Here is a 27,812-nt window from a genome sequence, read left to right as displayed (position 1 = left end):
GAAAATTATGATTCACCTCCCGCCGTAGGGGGATACTGTAGGCGTTACTTATGGTTCTTTGCAGCGTGCCTTCAGCCCCTAGCTGCAACCCCTTCCGTTCCATTTACTGCGCCTCCGATCATATTCTTTCTTCCATCTTACTTTCCAACCTCTTCTAACAATTGATTTATAGTGCAAGTGCGAGGCTTTCCTCCTGTTACTTTCTTTCAAACCTTTTGTTGTCAATTTCCGTTTCAGCGTTGAATGACCGCATAGGTCCCAGTGCTTGGCGTTTGGCCAAAATTCTATATTCAGTTCAGTTCAGTTCAAACCCTCAGCCGATGGGTGAAAAAAAAAGATGGCCGCCGTAGTGGTAACCTGTAATTTTGCAAAGCCTGATAAGGAAATGGCGGTATGGCAAGCTTTTCTAATTCCCCTTAATTGTCATAGTTGTTGTGACGCCAGTTTACACAAATCAGTCAATCTCCGTAGTAGGTTAAGCTTGTCGTTCTTATGAAATTTTTATTTTAAATATGTATATTGTGATTGAAGGTAAATAGTCGCTATCAAACACCAGGTACATAATACTTCTCTGTGTATATTTTGTTTTAATACTTTTCTTTAGTTTGGTTCTTTTTCAATGCGACCTTTTTCCTATTCAAGTTTCAAATTTAAGACACTCGGGTGAAAATGATCTTGCGTTTTATTTAATAAGTTGTGATACGTTGGGTAATTGTATATGCAGCATGGCATGATGATTGCCATGTCTTATGTCTTTTCTCAGCGAAAGGGAGAGTGAAGGTTGATATGTCGGAGGGAGACGGAGGAGTTCAACCCCTGGTGTCAACACCTCGGCTCTTTTCCTCTTCATGTTTTCTTTCCGTCTCTCCTCTCTAGAAAGTGATCCCCGCGCTAAGATTTTCCGCTGGTCTCCTTACAAAGGATGTTTCAGCGACTGAGGGTTTTGGCACCGGATCCCTTCTGTTAACGGCAGAAGAATGAGGCGCGTTTCAGTCAGAGCGAAGTGTGTCATGGCTTCTGTAAAAAAAAAAAAAAAAAAAAAAAGATTGACGGTCTCAAGAAGGTATGGCACGCACGTCTCTTGTTTCACTGGCAATTTTGTCTCCAAAGGGGAGATACTTTTTAGGTGTGGCATATTCTACGTATATTTGTGATGTTTGAGTCATGTTCAATTAGCGTAGCAGTCACTGTGGCCAAAAACAGCAGCTACTACCGTGGCCAGATACTCGCTGCTTGTAACTTTTAGGGGGATTGTGTATGGCGTCCACTTTATTTATAGAGCAGATTCGTTGTTTATTTTTATTATATGGACGATATTTTCCATTAAAGATATTTCATTCTGAAGTAATTTCACAATGATCATAATTCATAGCGTATAACAGAGTAGCGAATTGCATATTTTGATTAATATTCCTTCGGACCTTTTGAAGTGCGTTTAAAGGGCCCCAGCTGACGCAAACTTGGTTGGGGGCGACGTGATGGATGCGAGGGGACGCAGCGTCGTCTCTGCCTCTCCCCCATTTTTATTTCTACTCTTTCTCTCCTCCCTTTTGTCTCCCCTCACATACCCTCGAACTCTTTCCTTCGCTTTTTAAACCAGCTGCTGCTGTTGGCGTTCCGGGCCTACTTTGTATTTAGTTTGACGGATGAATACGAGTCGGGTTTCCTTGATAAAGCTGTTCCAGGCGAACATTATAGGAAATTTACTTTGGTAATTTATTGGTTTGTATATGTATTGTATTACTCCGATAAAGACTTGTATGTAAGCTGTAGCTGTAACAGCACTGGTGATAGATATCACGCCGTGACGGGAAGTCTCCTACGTGTATTTTGACAAGTGAACGTAATTGAATGGTTGTTTCAAAAGCGAATATTTGGTGCTATCTTTAGCATGTTCATAATGGAACCGGTAGTAGTGAATTAAAGGGTTTTGCCAGTCATGGTATTTTGCCTCTTTTTTTATATATTTGTTTGAGTTAGAGTTCGGTAATCGGACTCATCAAAATTGATGTTTTCTTCAGTTTATCTACAGTTGACGAACAATTTACATTCCCGTCTGGAATTGTGTCGAACTTATTTTTATATGTATATAGCACTTTTTAATTTTTGTTTGGTAATTTGATTTCGGTAATTGGACTTCTCAGTTGGTAATGCCAAGTGTCGTGATGTTCTCTTTAAAGTTTAACCACATTTAATGATTGAATTTTTAAATTAGTTTATTTTTTAGGTATAAAAAGGCCCATTTATACCTAGGTTGGCAGAGTTAAATGAGGTTACTACTGGAGATTGAAAGCATTGATCCTTCACAAGAGATTGGGAGAGAGCCTCCAAGGCCCTAGGAAATCATGCTGTTGGAAGGGTAGTGGATATTTATGGCATCGGATTTGACGTGTTCAGAATCTTGCTCGCTTCTTAAATGCATGATTTGGCCTTCAGCGTTATAGAATGGCTAAGCAGCAGTGAATTATGAAGTGTGTCAATGTGTATCGACTTTTTTTTTTTAATAGGAATTCCATGAAATGTTTCTGTAACAGTTTTAGAGAAGAATTGACTGTTGTTCACGTTGCTAGAGGTCTCAGCGGTTGAGGTTTCGTGTTTGTCAAAATTCGTATCGAATACAAAGTTTCATTTAGAAATTCTGTCAAATGTTTCCGTAGCAGTGTTTGTAGAATTATTATTATTATTATTATTATTATTATTATTATAGATTCTGTTTGCTCTCAGTTGGTGAGGTCTAGGCAGGAGAGGAGTTCTAGATGAACATAGCCCCAGACCTCCATGATAGAATCGGCGGAAACGTGTAAGGTGCCTCCCCTCACTCTTGGAAAAGTATCATTTTCGTAAGACACGCCTCTCCCCTTCCCCTTCCCCCTCCCGAGTACAACCCACCCCCTCCGTCGCTCTAATCATTCCATGAGGTAACCCTCATTCCCCAACTCCCTCGCCCCACTCCCTCCCTCCCTTGTAGTATGCTCTATTACTCTTGTCTCCTTTTGCTTCCGATTCAGTTTATCGATCGCTGGTTGCCCCTCCCGCCCGCTCCTATCGTCTTTTCCCTTTCTTCCTTCTTTTTATTTTTTTTTTTTTTTTTTTTTTGCGGCAGGCCACCCTTTCTCTCTCCCTCGGTGATAAAGCTGCTGCTTCTACCCATCCACTGGTTTTTTTTTTGTTTCCTCCTTCCCTGGGAGTGGTTGCACCTTTCTCATTTTTTTAAAAGTATTCTCACATTCTCGCCTATTTTTATCTCGGGTGTTTGGCTCATTTGGTGTACTGCCTCATATTGTACCTGTGTTATCTGTAGTATAGCTGTCTTTCTACCATTGTGAATAAAGCAGTAATTTTATTTATATATAATATATATATGTATGTGTATATGTATATAAATGTGTGTATGTACTGTATGTATGTATATAATCTACAGTATATTATTTTGTGTGTACGTATGTATTTATATAATATTGCCTTTTTTAATACTTTCGACATGAGGTCTGCAGTACCCGCGGCATTGTTCTGTTGTTTTCCTTTTTACTTCCCGTCTCTGTTGTTTTGGTTTTCTCTTAGCGATGTCTCCCCTCGTCGTCTTGTCACCAGGAGGGAGGGTTTGCGTTGCACTTCCCCTCGTTCTCTCCCATTTCCCCTCACCCGTCCCCTTTCCTCACTTTGTCACTCGATCGATATTTTACTGTTCTGTCTACACTAAGCACTGTTCCATTCCGTTCTCTCTTTCGGCCTCGCCTTTTTTCCCGTTTTCGTGTCCAAAGATTTTTTTTTTTTTTTTTTACTTTTTGCCGTTTTGCTTCTTTCTAAACATTTGTCTTTCATTCTATCGCCTTGTTTTGAGGTTGATTTTTAGCTCTCCCTTGTTTCCCCGTTATTCCATTTCTCTCACTTCATGCGGTTTGTGTTTCGCCGTTTACCTATTCACATCCTGATGTGGAATCCTCGCTGAAGAAACCAAAAAAGAAAAAAAAAAAAGGCTAGTTTATTTTGAAGATGATGATAGCGGGTTCCCTGGTGCTTGTTTATCATTACCGTTGGCGCTCTTGTTTTGTTGTTAAAAGCCGGATCCCTCGTCTCATGTCCTTTGTTCGAGCTTGTTTTAATCTCTCTCTCTCTCTCTCTCTCTCTCTCTCTCTCTCTCTCTCTCTCTCTCTCTCTCTCTCTCTCTCTCTCTCTCTCTCCCCCTACCGTGCATATGTTTACCAAATTTTGAAGCATCTCATATATTATTCCAGTCCTGGCTTTCCAATAGGCCTAAAGAGAGGTAGCCTAAAGGACCTTGGTGGTTGATATATGCAAGACTATTTGGGGCTTGTCTTACCCTTTTTGGGAAAATGGGGTGTTTCTCGTAACTTTGGTGGAGGGGGGGGGACGTTGTTGTTAATAGTGTTCTAGGTAATTCCTTTCTCTCTGGGTACAGAGGTTAAATTGGAATACAGCGTGAGCGTTCTATACAGTTCTTGTATTTTTTCATACTTTTTTTTAAGCATATATCCGAGTTCTTGGTATTTTTTTTTAACACTTCGTAGAATATGGCCTTAGACTTGGATGGGCGGATGAAAGATTGCGTGGTAAAATTGCATTTCTAGGTAACATGGACGTGTTTTCATTTTATATGCAGTTGCGATTCCGTTTAGTAAAAGCTTTCTGTGTACTTTTAAGATTCCATTCGATGGATCCAGCACTCCAGAAAGTATACAATGAACTCAAAACCGGTCAAATATCCTTAAGGAAATGGCATAGGATTCTTACCCTGACCTGTTTAAAATAATAATAAAAAAAATCGGTCAAATATAGTCAAAGAAATGGGATATAATTCTTACCCTGAACTAGTAATATGTTGATCAAGGACAGTGTTCATTGGTGCTTCTGCCCTTTTAGGTCTGGTGTCCTCGAGGTCGCTTTTCAGTTGGTCAGGATTATTACCTTTGTTTGAGGTCGGTGGTTGCTTTTCAAGTATACAAGTGATTCACCAGTTCACTTGCAGGCCTTTGTAATTCAATATGTATAGTATAACTCTCTCCCCATTCTCTCTACATCTTCCTCACCCTCCATTATTCTGCTGTACTTCCCCGCTGGTCACCTTTTTATGGAGGGCCACACAGACATCACATTATGATGCATTATGTCAACTGATGGCAATCCCATTCCCCCTACGCTGGATCTCTCTCTCTCTCTCTCTCTCTCTCTCTCTCTCTCTCTCTCTCTCTCTCTCTCTCTCTCTCTCTCTCTCTCCACCCACAGCGGTCTCCATATCCTTTTCGCAGGTGCGCCGAAGGGGCGAGGGTGAAAAAATTGGCCAGTGTGCGTGTGCACATGCTCGTGACTTCCCCTCAATTTTTCTCGTCCCCCATCATATAGCTGTTAAAAGGCCACAATTAAATGCCACTTGTATTATGGGCTGCCCGAGAGCAAGAGCCCGTGCTGGCGTAAGCTTGTGTAAAACAACTGATGTCTCTGCAGTGTTTCTCTTCTTGCCGTTATGACTTGTTTTATAAAAACTTCACCACCCACATATAAGACTGGTTTATTTTATTTTGGCCTGACAATTAAGGAATTATAAACCAGATAAATATGCATGAATATTCAGGACTGGCCTGAAGAACAATGGTCTCTATGCACCCGAGTGAAAAGTCACTGTGAATGACTGGCCCTACATAAGTAAAATAAATACCATGATGCAGAAATACAGCCAGCAAAATATAACATTTAAGACCAGGTCTATACACTGTTGACCCCATTCCGCACCAGATGTTCGGCGGAGATTTAAGAGAGAAACTAAACAGTCTCATTAATCGTTGTTAATACCCTTTGCTACGTCTCGGTTTATCCAGTTCCCTAAGTTAATTTTAGACACAGTACATAATTTTAGTTTTGTTTATAAAAGCGAGTCATCTTTGCAAGCCTTTTTTTTTTTCATTGCATGTAGCTTTCTTGAAAATGCCTTGAAGCCGAAAGACCTTGCACGCACTTGTCTCATTTTCAAAGTGACCGTATATCCGAATGATAGAGCACGCATCTTTGTTATATTTGTAAATGTTAAGCCACAAATACCCTTTATTGTCCAATTAACTTTACCTTGGGAGTAACAGACAGGAAGAGATTTGTATATATTTAAGTGCATGAGCCCCGCCCTGGATTCTAACTTTTACCTTTCGCTTGATATACAGATTCGACATTCCGTATCTTGAATACCGATCAGCCCATTTTCACCATATTGGCTGATTGCTGACTGGAACGCGTGAGTAATTATGATAGTTTTGCCACTGATCTACGTAACTTATTCAGATGAACACAAATATATGATTACGTTTTTCTATCTATCTATCCATCTATCTATATATATATATATATATATATATATATATATATATATATACACACACATATATATATTGTTAGCGGCGCGCATGGTTGAAATATCAAGTGTATTACTGGAGATGAAAATTTTAGTCGACTCGTAATTGGTTTGCGATCGTTATTAAAACCCGTGAATAGCAGCTCTTCAGGAAAGCCAATAATTGAACTGCGAATTAAAGGCTCAGCAGTATTGAAAATGAATGGCAGCCTAGATGGATTTGATATTTCTTTATTATCAATAGATTGTGCCGACTGTCACTAACTACGGTGGGCGTATTGTTTGATTTGCAGCTTTTATCAGAATGCTTATTTTGTAGCTTAACTAAGGAGGTTTTTATTTGAGAGATGTTAAATGAAGTTTGTTGATTTAACACTGAAACATCCTCTGATCCTTTATTTGCAAACATGCATTTGATATTTCATTTATGTATTTTAGTTGTTGAAAGACAACACAAATTTAGATTGGACAACGTGGAACAAAACATCAGACGGAAAATAAACTTGACATCATTTGAACATTCAACTTCGGACCCATTCATGAGAGAACATTCGCCTTGGAAGGTTAATGGACGCGCTTGTCAATTTAATGACAGGAGACAATTTGAAGTAAGGCAGTTTGTTTTTGGGGGTCGGCGGTAGTGGTGGGAGAGAGAGAGAGAAAGAGAGAGGGCCGCTGCCTAACCTGGTTGTAGTGGCCAATTGGCAGAGGACAATTCAGGAAACTGACTTAAGAGAGCATTGACCTCTGGCTCTTCGAAATAGTTGAGCCGCGATACGATCGTGCGATTGGCCTCCTATTTCGTTTACTTTTGTCGCTCTTGACTCAACAGGTTTTGAGTCGTCGTTTTGCTGCGACTAGGGGGGAAATGTCGCCGGTAATGCCATCGTTTGAGGCAATATCTAGGTTTGCTTCAGGTGCATGGCGTCAGTGAAGTTGACTTGCGTTGCACCGGGAAAAGCGCATTTCGCGTACTGCCATTGTCTGTGTTTTCGTTGCATTGTGGTGTGTGTATTGTTTAGCTTGATTTGTATGTCCATGCACTCGTTCTCCTGCACGTGCCGTGGCGAAGGCGGAACTGGTAACGGAAATATCATGATAAACGCAGGAGCAGTGAAATGTGGATGCTGATGACGATTGCAATAAACCCCAAGGTATGTATGAAGGGGGAGAGAGAGAGAGAGAGAGAGAGAGGTGGTGGTGGTGGTAGGGGAGGGAGGAAGCGGTGGTAGGGCATATGGTATCTCAATCACGTGTTCGCCTGGGAATCGGCATCAGGAGAGGCAGAGTGGAGGATGGGATGGGATGGTGGGGGTAGGGGGGACGAGCGCTCGCGACAGTGGCACGACTTTGACAGGAGAGAAAAAGCGTGAAACGTTTCAGATTATGAGAGGTGCCTTGGGCATACGGAAGGTGTTTGAAGTAGAGCTGTTCAATCAGGGAATATGGGATATTGCGCCTTGGAGAGAGAGAGAGAGAGAGAGAGAGAGAGAGAGGAGGAGGCTTTTTAACCGTCTCTTATTTTTATTTACGTAATGCTAATGTGAAGATCTGCCCTAGAATATGTTAACCAGTTATGAGATCTTTAATCCCGTAAAAGGAGAGGCACTTGAGAGAGAGAGAGAGAGAGAGAGAGAGAGAGAGAGAGAGAGAGAGAGAGTTGGGGTGTGTGTAGATTGGGTGGGGTCGAGTGGTGATGCTGGGCTGCTTCTCCCCCCCTCCCTCCCCGGTTCCGTTCACCGTCCCAGGCGTTCCCCCACACGCCGTTAATACTTTATTGATTCCTGCCGTCATATCCTCAACTCTCATTCCCTCCTCCACGTCTTCTCTCTCTCTCTCTCTCTTTACTCCTCCTCCTCCTCCTGTCCTTTATCCTCCCCCTCTCGGTAACCACCGTCACCCAACACTACTTCCTCCCACAACCGCCAGTGCCTCCCTAAGCTTAGTAACTGGGATCAGTGTCATTGCTTAGTTGAAATGACATGCAAATGGAACTTCGGAGGAGTCGGTTGGGACTACTTTTACTGAGTCATGTTTCTTTGTTCAGTGGTTAGAGACTTCTCAAGTTACTGGATTTTCTCTCTCTCTCTCTTTTTCATCTTTTACATTGGTGCACCGATGGAGAAGGTAGCGATTTGAGGTTTGCACTCTACGTACAAGTCTATTTGGTATTGAAACCAAGAGTGTTGTTTTGATCTCTCTCTCTCTCTCTCTCTCTCTCTCTCTCTCTCTCTCTCTCTCTCTCTCTCTCTCTCTCTCTCTCTCTCTCTTCATATTGTACTGAGGTCACAGCGCTGCAGTATATAATTGCGCTCAGTGTCTTGAGTATTCGTTATTTTTAGTTTTGATATGACTGCAAAATTTAGAATAGCAGAGAACAAAGATTTTTTCATGTATTATCTTAAGAAATAATTTTCAACTTTTCACTTTCTTCTTGAATGTTTTAGCAGAGAACAAAGATTTCTTTCATGTATTATCTTAAGTAATTTTCAACTTTTGACTTCCTTATTGAATATTTTAGGAAAGTGTGTACAGTGTGTATGTATGTATGTGGGAGCGCAAAGCAAGAAAACTTATTGAAGGCCCGGGTCTCTTAGCTTTATATAGCAACTTCAGATTAACGGTGGCCACTGACGTTCAGTGTCACGTGTCATTGGGGATATTAGCTGAAGCGGACCGTTTCCGGTATCTCATGATATATATAATATATATATATATATATATATATATATATATATATATATATATATATATATATATATATATATCTATATATATATATATATATGTGTGTGTGTGCGTGCGTGTGCGTGCGTGCGTGTGTGTGCGTGCGTGCGTGCGTGCGTGTGTAAGTGACAATTACATGAGAGAATTGAACTCTGTTCTCAAACAGGATTTGACTTGAGTCGTCTGAGCTACTAGCTCAAAGCTTTACCACCCTCTCCAATTGTCAGTTATAATATTAATATGTATCCTGATTTATGTATGTACACAGACACACACACACACACACACACACACACACACACACACATACACATATATATATATATATATATATATATATATATATATATATATATATATATATATATATATATATATATATATATCGTATTTATTATGGAGGCTCTCTTGAAATATCTACCTTTTCTCCCACAAATCTCAACTCACCGCCAGCTTCCTTTTTCATAGTCCTCATTTGTGTCATCCAACTCTTGTGCCCGTAGGAGCCCAGCTGACCCTGTCACGTACTATCCTTCTAGGGGGTTGTGCGAAGGACGTCTCCAAGAAGTCTGCATCTCCCTAACTCGATCCTTCCAGATTAAGCCTGTTAAAAGTTCTTAAAAGTCTTATTTTCAAGTTGACAGTTATATTGCCACATGACTATTTGTATGTACAGTAGGGCAATAGGGATCGCACTAGACTTATGTTTATCTTATTTGTGAATGAAATTTCAGTGTATTTGATTCCCAGTAGTTATATATATATATATATATATATATATATATATATATATATATATATATATATATATATAAATCTAGCTGCACATTTATAAATAAAAAAAAACATGGGAAGCAAAAATTAATTCGCGGATCATTAACACATGAAGTCCAGTAAAAATAAAGATGTGTGTTTTGGTGAAATATAGTGGTTGTGGGCGTTGGTGGCAATAAGTGACGAGATCAATACCCTAAGAGGGCCACGGGGTGTCTGGAAAGATTGCCACGAGTCCACGTACAAACGCCATCACGCTCTCATTGTTACTTTCTTTTATTTTTATTCCTCATTCCGCCTGGGCAGAAAGTTTTCATTTGTACCTTTTATGTCGTGGAGGACCGTAGACTTGACTCTTTCTCTCTCTCCTTCTTCTTCTTCTACTTCTTCTTATTCTTCTTCTTCTGATGATGATGATGAAAAATGTATACACGAAAAAAAAATTAGAAAACGAAAGCAGATGAGGATTGCAAGTGTTCTGATCAGACTTGTGTCTTGCATTCATAACGTCGGTCACCTGTATGTAATAAAAAAAAAAAGCCAAATGACCTTTTGACAAGGTTAAATGGTTGACTGGCGTCATATTGAATGGTAGCAGCCTGCATGGCTTTAGGACATTTCATGTGGTGCATGGTTTGCTTAAATTTGTTCAGTGTTTGTCACCCCCTCCCCCCATTTCTTTTCAGTTCAGAAGGAAAGGGATGTCGTTTTGCGGAGAAGTTTATCATCACTGAAGATATTTTTTTTTATTATTATTTTAGCCTATTATTTTGAAATTAGGGAATTACTGACCTTGGTATCATCACTGAAGATATTTTTAGCCTTTATTTTGAAATTAAGTAGTTAGTGACCTTGGTCATGGCGACGCAAATCAGTTCATCAACAGTGCTAGTTTACGTTTGTGAATGCTGACCTGCCAAGCTATTATCGCCATGTTTATTGTCTGAAGTCTCTCTCTCTCTCTCTCTCTCTCTCTCTCTCTCTCTCTCTCTCTCTCTCAAAAGCACTAATAGTAAGTGATGAGTAAGTCGCAGTAGTCATGATGATAGCCGTGGAGGATGGTCATTCTCATCGTGCCAACCTCTCGTGTGAAGCAAGAAGGACCTTGGTGTGAAGGATGCTACCGATTACTTTTCGGATCATTGTTGTGTTTTTGGGGTGAAGGATAGAGCTAAATGTTTGGTTTTACCGTTGACAGGGATTCGATACAGAGTCGAGTTGGGGAGAGGGGGCGGGGGAGGGCTCTAAAAATATAGTTTTGGAAGGGTGAGGGGACGGGGGGAAGGCTGGTTCGAGTCACTGAGAAGTAGGACAAGGCGATGTGTTAGTAAGATAACCTTGACATAATTCCAATACCTTCTTCCTCCTCCTCCTCCTCCTCCACCACCACCTCCTCCTCTCTTCTTTTCAGTTTTTTTTATTGTTTATCCTTGAAGGGGCATGCGTTTGTGTGTGTGTTTGTGTTGGCTATTTACTGTAAAGTGTGATATCTAAGTTTCTATCCGGTCGTGTAGATATGGCAATCGCCAGATGACGCTCAAGTAGCCTAATGCTTACGTATGAAATGGGGAGAAATACTGGGAAAGGAAATGCCTTCTTATCTGCTGTGTTCTATTTCTGATATACTCATATTTTTTCAATTTCAAATTATATAAAGTGATGAATATTTTGATTTTAAAATTATTTTTTTACCACAGGCGAAGGCTTTTCCCCATTACGGCAATGTTATATTTCTAATATACTTATAATGTTTTTCAATTTCAAATTATATACAGTGATGCATATTTTGATTTTAAAATTTATTTTTTTGCCACAGGCGAAGATCTTTCCTCATTCACACAATGAACTGTTTCTGATATATTTTGTCAATTTCAAATTATATAAAGTGATGAGTAATTTAATTTCAAATATTTTTATTTTACCACAGGCGAAGGGTTTACCCCATTCAGCATGAAATTAAGTAGTGCCTGGTTAAATATTTACAGGCTGTTTTCTTTACTGCCGGTGGCTGCGTGCCAAGGAGCGTCTAATCCTCTGCAATGTTAAGTACTTGGGGGATTTAATTTGTGTACAGTGCCAAATTCCTGGATGGTGTGCATCTCCTGCCTTTTTTTATATATGTAAGGATTTGAGTGTTTTTTTTTTTTTTTTTTTTTTTGCCGACGATGTCGTTATTGTGATACGGTTTCCGCTGGCTCTTCAGAACACAGTTCTCCCAATCCCGTTTGGGGGGTTAGTGTTGTCAGTGCACTTCACGTGGTGCACTGTTGGCAGTACCTTTGGGTCTTCGCAGCGTCCCTGCGGTCCCTAACTGCGACCTCTTTAATTCCTTTTACTGTAGCTCCGTGCATATTCTCTTCCGTCTGACTTTCCACCCTCTCTAACAGTTGTTTCATAGAGCAACTGCAAAGTTTTCCTCTTGTTACAACTTTTGAACCTCTCTACTGGCGATTTCCATTTCAGCGCTGAATGACCTCCAAGGCACCAGCGCTTGGCGTTTGGACTAAATTCTACATTCCAATTCCAAGAGTTCTCCCAGTGTTCTTTTTACGAGTGATTGGATGATTTAATATCCGTTGTTTTACGGGTTCAAGTAAATAGTAATTGTAAACAATACTTGTATCATAAAATTGCCGAATTCTTCTCAGATAGAATTACAAAATTCATCTCGTCTCTCTTACCTCCTGCGTTTATAACAGTACAGTAGATTTTGCACGAGAGTGAAGTTTACATGGCCAAAGCAATGGAAATATCCTTTCAAGCTAATATTGACTTTACCGTGTTATTGTGACTTTTAATCATCTGTTGTCAAGCAATTTTTGTTGTAAGATACCCGTTAATCATTTAGCATTGTCGAGGGGAGTGGAAGGCAGTTTCAAATTGTCCACGTACCGCTTTTGTAATATTCGTGTAAAGTTCCTTAGCAGTCGTTGGTTGTGTTTTCACTTTAAATTATTAAGTGTTGATATTTGAATCTTATACGTTGCGCGCTCTGTATGGAACCGAGGAAGATTTATTGAAGTTTTTGTGTTGTCTAACAGTGTTTTGGTGGTGCGGGAACCAGCTATTAGTTTTGATACTAAATTTTTTTTTTTAATGAAATGCTCGTGTAACTGAAGTGCTGTAATCCCCCCGTACTTTGGAACTGGTGTGGTTTAGCCCCCTCTCTCTCTCTCTCTCTCTCTCTCTCTCTCTCTCTCTCTCTCTCTCTCTCTCTCTCTCTCTCTCTCTCTCAGCAGTTGGCAGCCGTATCATACATTATCGTTAATAGGGAGCAAGTTACCTGGTATATGATTTCTTTGCATAAGCCTTCTAACCAATGGGAAATATACCTCGATTCTTATCCTGTTGACATTCCCAGAAGACTAAACTCGTCAAATGAAAGCTCATGGCTGTGTCTACCTTACATCTTGCAGAGCTACGCCAAGACGTAGGTGTTTTCTTGTCTGACTTAAATGTCTGGGGTCGGTTGGAGAGTTATGTAATGTTATGTACAGGTTGGCATTGCAGTATTTTCCCTTTGGTAGAATGTATCTCATGGCGTGTGCAGAACACTTCCCGAAATTTTTGAGCCTCTAGAAGAGAACTAAATTCCTTTTTGGGGAGAAATTTTGTCTCCAAAAGGACCAGTGAGTCTCTCTCTCTCTCTCTCTCTCTCTCTCTCTCTCTCTCTCTCTCTCTCTCTCTCTCTCTCTCTCTGTGTGTGTGTGTGTGTGTCTACCATTTAACTGAGGAGTGCCATCGCGGTTGTAATACAACTTGGACAGTGCGGCCATAGGAAGTGGCATTTGTTTTGGGATAGTTGTGGACCCCTTGCTGGGAGGAAATGTCTCCTAGTAGCAGATGCTGATGTTCTCTATAGGCCGAAGTTAACAGTGCTTTCATTCCTGTGGGGTGCCGGGAAAGGAAGATCATGCGATGCCGCTTGTCATTTCGACGACCATAATGCAGGACATAATTCTGACAATATCTTACACCTTTTCATTCCCGAAGTCAGATCCAGCATTATTGGGAAGGGCCTCGAAGAGGTAATCCCCTGCCTCCTCCCCCATGGGGTAGTGAAGCCGACTATCAAGCTAGCTCTCTCTCTCTCTCTCTCTCTCTCTCTCTCTCTCTCTCTCTCTCTCTCTCTCGTGTGTGTGTGTCGCAAGAGAAATGCTATCAGAGGATATGTATATCAAGAAATATAATTCGAATTCCAAAGGAAGGAGAGAGAGAGAGAGAGATTGGGTTGGTTAGTGTAATATGTTATTCGGGTGTGGCATGACTAACGTGTGGTATAGCTAGACGTGTGTGTGTGCGTGAGTGAGTTTGTCTGTACCGGTAGCAGTGCCGAGGGGACAAGCGTGTGAGGCTTATTGCCACTTCCCCTTTAATTCTTCCCCTTTCTCTTTCTCTCCCTCTTCAAACTCACAACCGTCCTCTTTTTGGCTAGTCTCTCTCTCTCTCTCTCTCTCTCTCTCTCTCTCTCTCTCTCTCTCTCTCTCTCTCTCTCTCTGACAAACAGTATTCAATGCATATTATATTTTGACCAATATGCCTCCGAGCTTAACGTACTTCGTATACTAAGTGACCTTCGTTTTGTCAGGGAAACTTGTGATTTTGTTTGTTTTTTGTTTATTTTTTTGTTGCAAGTGCATGGTTGCGTGGGAGGTTGCAGCACAACAATCACGCTGACATTGACAGATTGCCGTTCGGTTTCTATCGCCATTGTACTATGCTTGTATGGTTGCAGGCAATTCTGTTCAGCCTGCTGCTGGTTTTAATGGTGAAACGTACATCACCCAACGCTAAATTTGACCTCATAAAGGTTAGCTGTTCGAATAGAAAATAATGAAATTAATGTGCATGTGCATTTAAACACACACACACGTGTATATATATATATATATATATATATATATATATATATATATATATACACATACATATACACATTTTTCAGCTAACGGTATGGATTCATGATTCTTTATCATTATAGTAGTTTTTCGTCAGGGAATTTGTTCTTAAGTTTTTTAAGATTCTTGTTCATCCCATCTTCAAATCCCCTAATCCTCCATATCTCTTAGGTATTTGTGTAAATAGATTTTTTTTCATATCTGTTATGTATCCGGCCGGTGATTTTTGATAGTGTGATACTTTGTGTTTCTGGCCCTATATTGTTTGGCGTTTCTAGAGAACTAACGCGTCCCATAATTTATTATAGCATACTTAACACTTGTCAGTTGTTGTGGCTTAATCTCAAGTTATTTTTCCGTCAGAGTTTTTTTTTGTGTTGAGTTTAGTTTCTTTAATAACGGACATGGTTTAATAATTTGTAAGACAATGTACTTGTGTGTTTTTCCATATATATATATATGCTAAATACTGTAGTGTATTTTTCCATATATGCTAAATAGTGAACGGTTTTATTAGATAGAGTCTAATGAAGAAATCTTTGGTATCAGTTATCAGAAAACTTGACATGTCAAAAAGAATTATTTTGTTGACGTTGGTTATTTGAAGGTCAGAACGTATTCATTGTATTGATCTTCAGTAAGCATTTTGACGTGTTACAGATAAAAAATGACATATTTTGAAATTTCGTTTGTGATAATATGCCATGCGCTTGGTAAGTCATGCCCCATCTTTTGTATTTAATATTGTTAGCATTTTTTTTTAAAGAGATAACTGCTGTTTTGTAACCGTTTTGTTTTTTTCATTTCAGGTGAGATTTGAATGACAGCTGGAATATAGTAGGCCATGGGTTCGCTAAGGGTGAGTGAGGGCAGGAATAATGTTTATTCGGAAGCCAGCTATTTTATTAGATATATTAATCTGCTGAAAGTGGATGCGCAATTACCTCGGTTTTCGGGTTTTGTTTTTTCATAGCTCTCCATGCAACATTAGCATTGTTTCGTGAAACTTATCTTAAATAATTACATTTTTTTAGTCCTGTACGAAAGTGTGTGTGTGTGTATGTATATATATATATATATATATATATATATATATATATATATATATATATATATATATATATATATATATATATATATATATATATATATTTTTTTTTTTTTTTTTTTTTACTAACGCCAGTAACAATAATAGAGAACAAGCAGCAGCGAAGGAGTAATATTCATTTTCGTCAGACCTTTGCCAGCTAGCCCCGCTGGTTTTCCTCATCTATTTGCACTTATCCCAGAGTTTCACTGTTCCCAGGATCTCGGGGCTGGGAGCACAAGATAAGGACTGCTGTCCCATCCGTAATTTATTGTGAATCTCTCTCCTTCTGTCTCACTTAGATTACACACTAGAGTAAGAATCGTTAAAATGACATCTGAGTGTCTTTGTTTTTAGAGGGGAAAAATGTGGCTTTTTTTATTGCAATTATAGTCCAGTAAATATCTGTGCTTAGCCATTAGAGAAATCATGTCATTTACTTATGATTTTTAAACCTCGATTGAAATCCCATGGTCATAATGACGAAGATATCTAGACGAAATCAACTGGATGTGGGCAATAGCCCTTGCTCGCTTATTCATGCTGAATAGTTTATCCTTGAAACGTGTTCCGCGGCTGTCGAGCCAATATATGATTAAAGAAGCTGGCGTGGTGCCTGCGTCAGGGTTTTTTAAGTTGCCGGGCGGTTCACCTGTATATATTGTCTTTGAATTTCATGGCGTCTGTGTGTTGACCTTGAGTTATTTATGTCTGCCACGCTGACCTTTCATGACCGTGGCCGATCCGATAATGACCTTTGCGAACGGTTGAAACACGTCAGGGTTTGTCGTGTGATTGTTTTGCAGAATTGCTGAACCTCTGAGTATAAAGTAACGCCAGTCAGGGATTTTTTTTTTTTTTTTTTTTTTTTTTTATAGGAATCTCGTGATTGTCTCTGGGACGCTAAGCAAAATGCATTCCCAAGCCTACGTTAGAGAAATTTTTTGGTACCCTTTTTCCTAGAAGTGCACAACCCCCCCCCCCCTTGAGGTTTGTACGAGAGAAAATCGAATGCGTTCTCCGTCGTTTGGGTACATGACACGAGCCCTTTTTGGGGGGCGGGGTGAGCAAGCTTGACGTGGCACGTGTTTCGGGAAGAGCAGTATGATTTGTACCTGTTATACCCAGGTACGCTGCGTAGATTTTTTTTAAACCCCCCTCGCTTTCCCTGTTCATTCATTATGAGGGGAAACGGCGGGATTCGTAAGTTGCCAAGGGTCAAGTCGAGGAGTGGATTTGAGGCGGAGGAGTAGGATTAAGCCAGGTTAAAGGTGGTCTGATTGGGGATGAGAAGTGAAGGACAAAGGGTAATCTGTCGCTTATGCTGGTCATTGAAAGGTTTTACTGTTTACACTCCCCTGCCCCTTCCCCTCCCTTCCCTTCCTCGTCCCCTCTTCTTGGAGTGGTACATCTATCCTGTCTGGGAACGTATCACCTCCTCCTCCAAACACCTCGTTCGTTCTCCTGCTCCTCCCCCCACTCTCTTCGTACCTGACCCACACAGCGCTCTCTTCAGCCTTGTCTGCTTGCTGCTTACTTTGCTGCTCCCCCCTTCCCCTCTCTACGCCACCCTTCCCCTCATCTGTTCCCCTCCCTTCTCCTCCTCCTCCTCCCCCTCCCCTCCTCCCTCCCTGCTTGTCTGCATGGCTTGCTGGTTGGTTGGTCGGGCGGGCGAGGGGCACTATTAGTAGGACTCTGGGAATGCTGCCTTCCTCTTTTGCCTCCCTCGTTCTCCGCGGGCTTGAATGACGGGCGCCCGACTCCCTCGGATGGCTGAATGACTGACTGACTGAGCTTCTCTTAGCTAACATTCATCCTAGGCCCCTCCTCCTCCTCCTCCCCTCCTCCTCCTATCTCCTTCCTTCCTCCGCATCTTCCCTTCCCCTCCCCTTGTCCTCTTTTATGAAACGTGATGTTACATCAGATTGTCAGTAGACTAGACTAGACTCTCTCTCTCTCTCTCTCTCTCTCTCTCTCTCTCTCTCTCTCTCTCTCTCTCTCTCTCTCTCTCTCTCTCTCCAGAACTCAGACACCTGTCATCATTTCGATCAATTAGATCAGTGAAGATTTACTTAAGAGACTAACATTGGATTAACATCACTGGAACCCCATAGCACGCGAAAAGCATTCGAAATTTGTGCTTGGTAACACCCGATGACCTCCCGACATCCCCGAAGCTCAAACAGGCCCTGTGGGGAAGAGAACGTTGTCACTGGTGGAACGAAAAGGTGGCGCCATTGGGGAAAGCGATCGATAAGGATCGTAGGTTGCTGGATTTTTTTTATTTCATTTTTTTTAATGTTTAAGTTAGTCGCGATTTTTAACATTTTAATGGTCTCCTTTTCCTCCAATGGTAGTTTCATTAAGTTTAGACTTTACTGTATATGTGCATTCTTGAGTCTGGTAAGGTGAGGGCACGATTTTGATCCCTGCATTTATGTAGATCTTGTAATCTTTATTAAATTCATATAATTTCAGCCATTTCTTGTGCTTATATTGTGTTGAGTGAATGTTGTTTACCTTTAAATTCCATATCTGTCAGTTTCAGATAAATCTTTTTGTGTAAATCTTTTTTTGCTAAATAATTGTTAATGTCATTCTATTGACATCTAAAAGTTACGTGTCCAACATATGAAATCTTGTATGTAACTCCATTTTAATCTAGAAATGGCCTCAGAATTTCTCTCTCTCTCTCTCTCTCTCTCTCTCTCTCTCTCTCTCTCTCTCTCTCTCTCTCTCTCTCTCTCTCTCTCTCTCTCTCAAGGTTTAGCGCATTTCCTTCCCACTGCAGAGTGGGACAGTGTGTGCTGTCAAGGTCCACACCACATGCCGAGACGACCCCCATTATCGCTGGTGTCCTGCATTTGTTGGTCTGCATTGTTGAGCTCTGTATCGTGACACTTTTGAGAAAGATATTCTTGTTAATTGCTCAAGTGTACCACATTTTAACCATGTCGATAGGTGTGACTTATCAGGAATGTCTTCCTTGTGGCATTGAGATCATTTGTGATCTGCATGTCGATTTTTTTTTCTTCTCAGAAGTGAGTGGGATTTTAAAATCTACTTTCACCCTCAGAAGCAGATTTTAAGATCCTGGGTGACGTATAGGCTATTAGACTGTCAGGTCATTCGGTATTAAAGGGTGTTGCTATGTTCGAAGCTTTAGATAAAGATCTAAAAACATCCGTGATGAATAAAGACATCAATTCCTTGGTTAGTGATGTTTTCCACATTTTCGAGGATTGTCTTTAATTCAGAATCATTTTTAGATCTAACTCTTGAAATTTGTCAGTTTATTTCAGCCTTTCGTGTGGGTGTATCGGACAGTTGCCTGTCAAAGTCTTTCAGTATAGTTATGTCTGGGTGTAATTTTTATTCGGAATGCTTTGCTTCATGATATCGTGATTTCTTTTTAATGAAGCCGCGGAAATCCCTATAGTGGGACGGTTGTGAAGGAAACCGAAAAACAATTAAACAATAGACGATCGATGACCACAGTTACAAAAGTGTCCTTGGGTCAAGTTAAAGTGGCCCGCCACCACCTCCACATACCAGATAAGACAGCCCAGAATGACCTCTCTCTCTCTCTCTCTCTCTCTCTCTCTCTCTCTCTCTCTCTCTCTCTCTCTCTCTCTCTCTCTCGTACTGAAATGTTTCGATCCAGTTACATCCAGATTTTATTTCTCTGGAACGAAGTGGAGATTATTCGTATTCTGGATATTATGTGGCAAGAAAGGTTTTGCCATACGAATGATTGTAGTAACGTTGCAGAGATGTTCTGATAGTTTTCTTAATTCAGCAAAATAACGGAAACTATTTTTACTATTTTTACATGTGGATACTTAAGAATTAATCTTATTGTCGAGATGAAGGATTTCATTTAGGCCGCAACTTACCCCACCACGAGTGGACTCGTGATCCTTCAAGGTTTGTAAACAGTACTGGTTACCACTTACTACTAATGTTACTACTGCTAAACCATGTGTGTATATGGCCATGCATCACTTGCACGCCACTGGCCTTTTCTTTTTCTCTTTACTCCTCCTCCTCCTCCTCCTCCTCCTCCACCATTCGTTGGCAACTCTCGTCTACACCCTACTATCGATTGTACTGCAGACGATGCCGACGTCACCACCAACACCAACACTCGCACAGGCAGAGGCAGCAGGCAGCCCCTCCAGCCGCCAGCTCGATGAGAGAGAGAGAGAGAGAGAGAGAGAGAGAGAGAGAGAGAGAGAGAGAGAGAGAGGAACTAAGAGTACTTTGTTGGAGATACGTTGGCAAGAGAACAGCCAAATTTTGTTGCTGGAATGTTATAAGTACTTACTGCAAAGAGGGAAAACTTTTGGGCTTTTTTGGCGAGATGCGAACCAAAAAGAGGTACCTCTGTAAATTACTTGGAATAGAAAACTATGAAACTTGGTTGTTGTGGGTAATTAATATACAATACATTCAAATTTTTGGTTACAGATCAATGCTGGGGAGAATTATACTGTCAAGTTCTGTGAAATAAGCAATATAAAACTTTTAAGACGCACTTTTTATTCTAAAAAGAAATGCATTCCCCCTAGGGGAAGGGGAGTTTGGCCTGCACAGGGACTAATAATAAAACCAGCATCCTAACGCCACTACAACTGCTGCTAAGGCTCTCTCTCTCTCTCTCTCTCTCTCTCTCTCTCTCTCTCTCTCTCTCTCTCTCTCTCTATATCTATATATATATATATATATATATATATATATATATATATATATATATATATATATATATATATATATATATATATATATATATATATATATATATATATATATATATATATTATATATATTATATTATATATATATATATATATATATGTATATCAAAGTTTGTAAAGACTTGTTTTCCTTGAGATTGGAGTATCAGCAATCTCTCTCTCTCTCTCTCTCTCTCTCTCTCTCTCTCTCTCTCTCTCTCTCTCTCTCTCTCTCTCTCTCTCTCTCTCTCTCTCTCTTATTTTTAGAGAATATGCCAGAAAAGTTTTCAAATTGTATAGTATGAAGTTTTGAGTGACATTTTACGATGAAATCGTAAGTTTTGAATGTAAAAGTTTTGATGGACAAGAGTTGTGAAAGCAAGGACTAAATTTGACATTTTTACCTGTAAAGTGAATATTGTACGTTTTTCATTCTTAACGTAACCGGTTGGTGGCATGATTTTAGGAACACATTCTGAATTGTAAGGAAATGAACACTGTATTCCCACATTGCAGCACTTGATCATAATTGGTTTTAACGCACCAGAGGGAAATCTATGAAATCTTTGAGCTGTGTATTTTTCCGAATCTGGTACTCATAAGTATGGGTTAAATTTTAAAAGTAAAATATTTTTAGAATATTGCAATTTGTTAATTTTTCATGATTTTGTCACGACCTTTGATTTTCTTATTATTTTGAAGTGCATTATTCAGTTTTTTTATTTTTTTTTTTTTTTTTGGACAGCTGAGATTTAGTGTATACGTGCACGTAAGCAGAATATTTTTTATATATTTCTGCGAACAATTACGGTGTCCCTTTAATTCTGGAGGGGGCGCTTAATTCCGAAATAAGATGGTTTAGGTCTACATGCAACTATTGATTGTATTGCAGAGCGTTCGTCCCCGACGGCTATATTAGCACGCAAGGCTTCCGCTCACCCCAACCCCCTTGTCGTCGCTGTCGTTAGTCTACGACGCCATGAATGCTGCCCCTGCTGCTGCTGCTGCTGTCACTGCTGTTACTAGTACTGCTTTTGGTGCTGTTATTATTACTAAAGCTACTATTATTCTGTTGGTTATACTATTATTCTGTTGCTGTTTTTGCCGAGTTCCTTCCAGTTACTGTTGCCCGGGATCCTCCGGGCTATTGCTGATGCTGGCGTCGCCCTCTCTGCTACTTGTGCTACTGCTACTGTTACTATTTTTTTTTTACTGCTACTGCTGCAGACATATTGCTGATGTTTCAGCTTTGAGTCTGTGAACACATCCGATTATGTTAATGTAATCCCTAGGGCGCCGCAGGGCTGCTGGCTGGCTGGTTGTTTTCTCGTTGTGGGGAAAAGGCTTAAGGACGGCGATAATTCTGATTGTTTTGCGTCATGGTCTTGTGAGAGAGTTTGTGTGTGTATGTGTGTGTGTGTGTTTTTTTCCCCATTTGTTTCCTTTGGGAACTTCGCCAACTGGACGGGGGCCATCAATATCTTGACTAATAATCCTGTTTATATAATCCCTATATATATTATTTATTTTTTATATATATATTATATATATATATATAGTAGAATATATATTATATATATATATATCAGCCAAATCAAAAGTCCTTTGCTTACCCCATACAAAAATGGGAATAAAAGCACGTTAAAAGAAAAAGAAATATATATATATTATATATATATTTATATATATATATATATATATAGTAGTTGCACAAATTGCCAAGTTCATTTTTAGCGTTGGCTGGGTTTTTCCTAGGATGCTATTATTGATGTGGTAATTAGTACCTCTTTAAGATTTAAAAAATAAAGTTGAAGTTTAAGATAAAAGTTGGAAACAGCTTGTGGAGGTTTGTTTTCAAGCTCTTGGATAGAGTCGCAACGCATTTTGTGACAATATTTCACTACAGTGTGTGGTGGATTTGTTAATTATGTTTTGAGTCGCTTGAATGAAATTGTTTATACCTGTCGTCGTATATGTGCAATGTATGCAGTTAGCCATTTTACACCCAGTTGCATGGAAAGAACAGACAGTGTTGTCTTTGGTGAAAAGTGGCAGATAGGTAGAAGTGGGGAAAGGATGCATCACTGTTATCAGATGATTTGGTCAAATGGAAAGGATGGCGTATTATAGGTTGGCGAAAATTGTGTAAGTCAGAACTGTTAGGAGGAAGGAGGAGAGGCCGAGAAAGCCTCGGATAGATTGTATAAGAATGGTAGTATTAGGACAGATGGTTTGGTCATGTGGAAGGGATGGGGGACTATAGGTTGGCGAAAATTGTGTAAGTCAGAACTGTTGGGAGGAAGGAGGAGAGGCCGAGAAAGCCTCCGATAGATATAAATGGTAGTATTAGGAGGGAAGGTTCTTATTATCCAGATGACGCGAGAGTGCATGCTAAATGAAAAGTGGTGAGTGCCGCAGTGTGTGAGATGCATCCTTTCTTAGGATAAACGGTTTGATGTAGTCCACACTTATACATACATGCATAAAATTTGGCAAGGCATTTGAGAAGAGAAGTACATCGCCAAACAATGCATGAGAAGTTGTTCAGGCACTGACTGAACTACTTATAAATGTCAGACCTATAAGTAAACTTTCAGAATCTGCCAACCGTATACAGTTGTACGTATAATTTGTAATTTATGCAATACCAAAATCCCACTGTATTGATTTTTGTAGGCTAGTAAGCCGTAAAGAAACCAGTCGTGATATTGGAGCTTCCAGAGTAGTTTTGAATTACTTTCTCTGTTGAAATCGAGATTGACCCTTCGTCACAGATGACCTTTTCTGTTGTGATGCCAGTATAATGTTTCAAGTTAATAAACCCACGAAAGAAGATTTTAATGTTTATGCTATCTGGGTTGACCAGTCAGGCGTCCTTAAAGATTGGGGAGACATTGTGTAAGGTGCATGTAATCGAATATATCCTCTTTTCCTTTCTCTAAACTATATATAGGCCTTACTATTAAGTTCGTAGCGGTTGAAGTGAAAGGCTTAATTCTCGAGACCTTCCATATTTATTTTTTTTTGTGGAATGAAATGAGTCCGGTAGTTCAGTAGCATCCAGGACCTAAGTCGTAATTAAAGGGGAATGCGTCTTAGAAAAAGGGCACACAAGCTGAGTCAACATTCTCTCTCTCTCTCTCTCTCTCTCTCTCTCTCTCTCTCTCTCTCTCTCTCTCTCTCCAAAGGAGTCTCGTTTCCCGGTACTGAATTCGTCTTATGTTCTGAAAACTCTCTCTCTCTCTCTCTCTCTCTCTCTCTCTCTCTCTGCCCGTGTTTAGTCTTCTTTTTTCATAGCCATGGGCGCCGGGAAGTTTGCACATGGATGCATGACAAAATTCCCTCTCTCTCTCTCTCTCTCTCTCTCTCTCTCTCTCTCTCTCTCTCTCTCTCTCTTCTCTCTGTCCTATTTGATTACTCCCGTGTGCCGCTTTAATATCCTTGGGAGGACACCTGGTGTCAGGAGTTAGTTTTGAAGGGTTTCTTTCTTGTCCACTTATGTCTAAGGAATTTGATTGTAATATTATTGGGTGGTATTATTGGTTATGTAATCACTGTTATTAGCAGGAGGTGATGACGTAGGCTTCAGTGGTCCACTCTTGTGGTCAGAGCCTTTAAAGGACACCAGTGTAAGCTGGGTCAGGGAAAAAGGGTGTTTAGGATGCTTGCTGCGCAATTCTGGTGACATTCCTTTAAATGTAATAAGGTTAAGATACATTTTATATATATATATATATATATATATATATATATATATATATATATATATATATATATATATATATATATATATATATATATATATATATACAGTATATATACTGTAAACACTTACACACACACACACACACACACATACCAAAAGTTTCGTCTTTTAATGCACGAATCAGAAGTAAGTTTATCCCTTCCCTTGTCTTCTTGTTGGCGATGGTGGTCCTTCGTGTAGAGGCTCCAAGGTCTGGAAAGCGCTTTCTACAACCTCCTGCAATTATGGTTACTTAGCCATTAGACTGCAGACGAGTCGTGCAAGGGCGTGGAGGAAATGGATTAACATACAAAATAAAGCGTTTGACTTTGAACCAGTGAGCGTATGCATACAAAGATATGAGATTTTTTTTTTTTTTTAGTTCACAGTGGTATGAATAGCAGTTTTCTTTATTAGCAACACCTCGAAAATGTTCATTAAAAAATAGGGGTTAAGCTAAGAAGGATAATTTTTTCTATGGTAAACCTTTGCGCTTAAAAGATTTCTATGGAGGGATTTTTTTGTTAACCAGTAATCTTTACAGAGTTTTGTCTTATATACTTTATTCATTAAGTATCTTCTTTACTTTGCGCAATTTTTACGTGATTTGTATGCAAATTAGTATCTGCAAAACCACAAAGGCAATAGAAATTTAATTTTCCAAGTAGTTTTGAGTGTGATTCTTGGCGTGAAAATGATTTAGCCTCTGATGATCTAAGGTGGTATTGGTTGAATCGGTATCTCACAGTCGTCATGAATCCTTTTTAGGGTTTCACTTTTATACAATTTTCTGGGAGGTCTCGGCAGAAAAAAACTTTATTCTTTATTACAAACATTTCATAAAAATAAAATCATCAGATGTCTACGTAAAGAAAATGGTTGGAGTTTCATGGTGAAGGTGTCCATTAAAATTGTAGCCCGCTAGAACGTATGTTCTTTCCACCAATGACATAGTTTTCCCTCATTGAACTTTTAGTGCATTTTTCAACCTTTCAAGTCTGATGTTTACCGACTGGACTCTTCTCATTAAGGAACAATTGTAACGTTTTGATACTGTGACGAATCATTTCATTTAAATTCTTCCGAAAATCGAAGACAGCGAGAAACATTTATTCATGGGGACTTATTGCATTAAGGAATAATTGTAACATTTTGATAGTGTGGGAAATCTTGTCATTTAAATACTAATGAAGTTGGAGGACTGAGAAAATTTATTCACACACACACAATATGATTGCATTAAGGAATAGTGTAGGAAATCATGTCTTCAAATACTAATGAAACTGGGGGGACTGAGAAAAACATAACACACACACACACACACACACACACAGACACACACACACACACACACACACACACACACACACAGAGTTTGTCGTGTGTGTTTACTCCACAAAGAGAGGTTCCTGGGCTGCAGCCGTAGCGTGAGCATTGTCGTGTGTGCGTGTGAGCGTGCGTGACCCCCAGCCATCGCATATCCCTGTTTTAGCGCACGTTGTTTTGTTCGGATGTAATAACTGTCAGGGCAGAGAGGGGTAGCCGATTGATGTAATAGGAAAGAAAATTGCAAAAACGGGAGAGGAGGGGGGGTTGGGGCGGGGCTGTGGGGTCAAGAGGGTGGCGTCGGTCGGAATGAATTGGAAATCTTTCCAGTTCTTGACTTTTTACGAAGTACGGACTAATTAAAGGTTTGGCCTAATCTTGGCTTGAGGCAATGATTCCTAAAGTAATTTCTAAAGAATTTATTTATGCGATATATGTGCGGAATATTTCAATCAATCATTTCCTGTGGCACCCACGGTGATGCATAGGGCCGCTATGAACTCGCGCAGTGTAAGGTTGCAACATAAATTTCGATTATATAATTTTGTTATATACATCATCAGGTGTTGCATTTTCCTTGTTCAGGTATGATTACTAATTTGCACAGATTTTCAATTTTTGAGTCACTGATAAGTAGTTGAAGCTTTAAAAGAAGCTTCCTTGTAGACCGAATCATTGTGGTATATCGTAATGCCACTAACACATCAAGTACCTCTTAAACAGCGTAATTAGTAGTTAGCTTGATGAGGGCTTTTGACGAGAAATAAATGATCGTAAGGAATGGTGCAGAGTTCAGATCAAACCACTATCTCACTTCGAAGCTACATTACCTTAATTTAACACCCTAACACCCATTAACCGAATTTCCCAACTGTTGTACGTGTAAATTCTTGCTACCCCAATGACCATTAGAAACTAAAATCAAACCCCTACCTCACTACAAAGCCACATCACCTTAATGTGACACCCATTAACTAAATTTCCCCTCAGTAACACGTGTAAATTCTTGGTACCCTAATTGCCTTTGGAAACTAGTAACACAGTTTATTAGGCCCATTGCATTTTGATGGGACGGGAGTGCCAAATTGGAATAAGAAAGTTATTGATTTCACTTATACACGAAAGGAAAGGCGGTTACTTAAAGGTTGTTCTCTATTGGATATGGTTGATTATGTAGTATTATGCTTATTCTTCGTACTTAGCCTTGTTTTCAGTATCCTTAGAATAATTGGGTGCTCATTAATTTGTACGGTGACTTGGCCTTTTTGCTAACATCAGGATAAAATGAGTGTGCTTGCGCTCCCGCACTCACCTGCTTGCACCTTTGTTAGCGTCGGTTGAAGTTAGGTTGCACCACTTTCATCGCTTTTCGAGTTAATCTGAAACTTGAGTCGAAAAAACATGATGAAGAGCATGCAGCGAAGTTCGACAAAATGGGAGCATGGTCTTGATATTTATTGTAAATGTTTGCATTTTCTCATGTCTTCTGCGGCTGTAGTCACTGATCTCTCGTTTGAACGGTCTTTTTATCGAATTTGAACTATGAAGATATTTTCAGAACAATATTTAAAAAGCTCTTATCGTGTTGCTTTAGGCTGGAATTGTAGCATTTTTCTGAAGGTGGATGAAGAGCGTCATCTTGACTCAAGCTTCTTGAAATGTTTCGTAAACAGTTTAATCAAACGCCGTGACGATATTACTTAGCTTCTTCCGTAGATCTTAATCCCAGGGTTATAAGGTGTTAATGAGGATAACTTATAACGGCAACAGTTTAAAAGGAACTAGAGGCGTGGAACCTTGGAACCCGCTTTCGTGATATGGAACTTCCGTAACGTTGATCTTGTTTCATTTAATCATAGTTAATTGAGCCCTTGATCATGACTTCGGGACGGTGTAAGAACAAGAGTTCTATTGGAGTGCCCGAATAGAAGGGAAAGAACGGCTAGCCAACTTGACTTTAAACAATTTTCGCGTCATTTCACGAGTCTCTTTTGGACTTCTTTTTTATACTGTGGAACATTCACAGAGTGGCTTTTAAATATTGTGGAACATTCACAAAGTGGTGTTCGCCTTTTTCAATTATTTATGTATTAATTGAAAAAAATTATCATCACAGCCAATGAAGTAGAAGTTTTCAGGTAATTGGGTTTAGAGGCTGACT

General features: G+C 39.8%; 1 protein-coding gene across 2 annotated transcripts in view; it reads left to right on the top strand.

The window, feature by feature from the left end:
* Window positions 1-27,812, top strand: part of LOC136825440 (RNA-binding protein MEX3B-like) — a 130,601-nt gene that overhangs the window by 50,308 nt on the left and 52,481 nt on the right. Inside the window, exon 2 of one of the 2 annotated variants that reach the window (XM_067081884.1) lies at window positions 15,567-15,616. The exons of the other annotated variant lie outside the window; for it this stretch is intronic. The gene's annotated coding sequence lies outside the window, so the exon portion shown is untranslated. The remainder of the gene's footprint in view (window positions 1-15,566; window positions 15,617-27,812) is intronic. 2 annotated transcript variants of the gene reach the window in all.

This window comes from Macrobrachium rosenbergii, chromosome 37 (assembly GCF_040412425.1).
Source record: "Macrobrachium rosenbergii isolate ZJJX-2024 chromosome 37, ASM4041242v1, whole genome shotgun sequence".
NCBI lineage: Eukaryota > Metazoa > Arthropoda > Malacostraca > Decapoda > Palaemonidae > Macrobrachium > Macrobrachium rosenbergii.
This window is presented reverse-complemented; position numbering and strand designations above follow the sequence as displayed.